The sequence below is a fragment of the Athene cunicularia genome, assembly GCF_003259725.1.
Source record: "Athene cunicularia isolate RWA chromosome 14 unlocalized genomic scaffold, athCun1 chr14_part1, whole genome shotgun sequence".
Taxonomy (NCBI): Eukaryota; Metazoa; Chordata; class Aves; order Strigiformes; family Strigidae; genus Athene; species Athene cunicularia.
Genome location: NW_020799118.1, coordinates 13,527,225 through 13,530,062, shown reverse-complemented (window position 1 = coordinate 13,530,062; position 2,838 = coordinate 13,527,225). Strand labels below are relative to the sequence as shown.

The following is a 2,838-nucleotide window of genomic DNA, read 5'->3' as shown; positions in this document are numbered from 1 at the left end:
GGGGGGGAGTATTTAGCAAATTTTTGGCAAAAGCAGAAGTGTTTTACGGGCTGTTTGTTTGCAAACTAAAAATAGGACCAAGTGATCAGGTAACATCTCTGTAGAGTGCTCTAGGAAACGCTGGGCTGGGCTGAGCAGGGTGGTAACTGTTGCCAGCTTGAAAATATAGTTCCTGAAGATTTTGATAGTGCTAGAAGTGGCAAGACATTGTTCAATTTTGACTTCAGTTGATCAAGGTTTAGTACCAATACAGCCAGTCAGAAAAGAAAACTAAATTAGTGCAAGAAAGTTGTTTTCTGTATTCTGTAGAGAAAAATCAGTCACTCCAGGGTTGGGGTTTTGATTGGGATTTTTTTGTGGGCTGTTTTGGGGTTTGGTTTTGGTTTTTTTTTGGGGGGTTTTTTTTTTTTTTTTTTGGAGTGAGAAACATACCCTGAGAAATACCAAATGGCAGACTTTAGCAAAGAGAAAGTTCCCATCTGAACTGAATCCTTTTGCTTTTTGACCCCAGGTGGTGGAATTGGGTAGAGTGGGGAAAACCAGAATTTTGTACATGAAATTATGAGATTTCTGTGCTCCCAGGGAGTTACTGGTTTAGTACAAGAATATTATAACTGCAAGAAGTTGGGGAGGTCTTGGCACGATGCTGTGTTTTCCTCCTCCTCACACAGAGCCTTGCCTGGGTGTTTGTGTTATTTCAGAGCTCTGCCAGGTCACAGCAACTTTCACACCACCACCTCCTGCCTGTCCCCGTCCCCCAGCAGCTCGCTCTCCCTCTGCAGCAGCAACCCTTGGCTCTGCCTGCTCCGTCCGGGCAAATACAAACCGTGGGGCTCACGGGTTGTATCTGAAGAAGCGGGTGATGAATACTCATCCCCCCCAAAGGGCAAATTTACTCAAGGACCAGGAGAGTTTTTCTCTGCTCCGTTACAGCAAATTGCTCCACTAACACAGCCAATTCTATGGGACAGGGGAAAAACCACAAAGTTCTGCTGCTATTAGATACTTCTTGGATACTTATCCAGGTGTTTTTCTTCCCATTACTACCAAGGCCATCTGTTTTAAAATTGTCTGGATTACCATTTTGTCTGTTCCTGCTGGCTGTTCTGCACCTGGAAGCAGCAGCCTGCTGCTCTGTTGTAATTCTCTTCACAGCAATTATGTTTGATGCTGCGTAAAGAGGGAGTTATGTTTCTGTTGGTAAATAGGCATTGAGCTCAAATCTTTACTCTTAAAATTTATGTTTCTTTATGTAATCCCTTCTTGATCCCAACTATATTCATGCAATGCACTTCATAGAGTTGGGCTTTGATTTTGGGGTTTTTTTTTTGCATTGCTTTGCTATTGTAACCACAGTCAGGAAGAATTTCAACCTTGATCTGCCTGGACAGTTCACAGGTTTGTTCTTCCTGATGTTGTGATGATGCTTCAGACACTAATGGGCTGCTCTGTTAGATGGATACCTGCTCTTATGCCTAGCAAAAGTGTGTTTGTTTAGGATAGCTGCTAGAGAAGTTTTCATAAAAGCTAAAAACCTTCTTCAGAGAAGAATGATCTGTACCATAACATCTCTGCTATTTCTTCTCTGTTTTCTTGGCCAGGGACACAGGCAGTCAGTTATGTTTAGCTACAAGAGGATGCCTATTTATTTTTTTCAGCGTACTGCTCTGTAAAAGTAGAACTTCAAATTATACAAGTGATTACTCTGGATCTATGTTCTGAGCTCCATTGTCCTTTCTGGTTCATGTGTTTTAAGCAGAAAGCACATGTTTTTATGGAGTATATCAGTATGATGCCTTGGAGATCAAACACCAAAGGGGAAAAAAATCTGGACAAGAGAAAGTCCCCTAGAGGCAGTTTTTTATTAATCCATTAATTAAGAATACCAAAACAAGGTATAAGATATCAGTCAGCATGCCTTAATTATATTTAGTCATGCTTTGTTGAGGTTCATGGTCATTAACCGCTGTAGTGGCAATATAAGTTCAGGCAAAATTGTGCTGGTGAGGGGCAAGCTATCAGCTAGACAGAGGGGAAAATCATCTACGCTCAACAAGGACAGCCAGCAAAACACACTTTTACAGGTGTTCAGGGTTTTTTTGTTGTTGCCATGCCATAATGGATCCCCACATACCTGTGACTACAGGGCAAAGGCAATGAGGTTTCAGTGGCTTAGTGGATAAAGCACTGAATGGGGACTCTGGAGATCCGGGATCAGTTTCCAGATCTGGATGACTCAAAGCACATCACGTTCCCAGGCAGTGTACAGAAAGTGTTCAGATGATGTTACACCTTGCTGGCACCAAATGAAGAAACTAAAGACTTCATAAGAGCCTTAGCAAATGCATTTCCTTCTGAATCCACCTGCTGTTGAAGGCAAAGGTGTAAAATTCATCAAGTGGAACAAAAAATCCTGAGAGTAAAGATTAATGTTCACACAAAATGAAGAACCCCCAACACACTAAAGCAGCAGACTGATAAACTGCTGAAGTATCTCTGACTCCCAGGAATAGTGCAGCAGCAAGAGACGACTGTTACAGCTGCTGTTGAAGGAGGCTGGAGGAGTTGTGCCCCTCTGTGCAAGACACACAAAGGTCCCTCAAGAAGAACCTTTGAGTGCGTCAGGAGTGCCAGCAATGGAGGGCTCAAAGAACCCGAGGCCCTTGGCAAGCAGGGATTCCTTGCAGCAGGTTATCCACATGAAGCAACTCCTCTTCCTCAGTGCTTCTCCCAAGGCTTGAACTCTAAATGTGGTAGAAGGAGCACCAGGCTTGAAGAACTTGCTGTGTAATTTTATAGACAACAATTTCAAAGATATTTACTGGGGGGGGGGGGGAA

At 43.0% G+C, this 2,838-nt stretch overlaps 1 protein-coding gene across 1 annotated transcript in view; it reads left to right on the top strand.

Annotated features, from left to right (window-relative positions):
- The window catches only part of SSTR5 (somatostatin receptor 5), an 8,127-nt gene that overhangs the window by 567 nt on the left and 4,722 nt on the right, over positions 1–2,838 (top strand). The window lies entirely within an intron of this gene.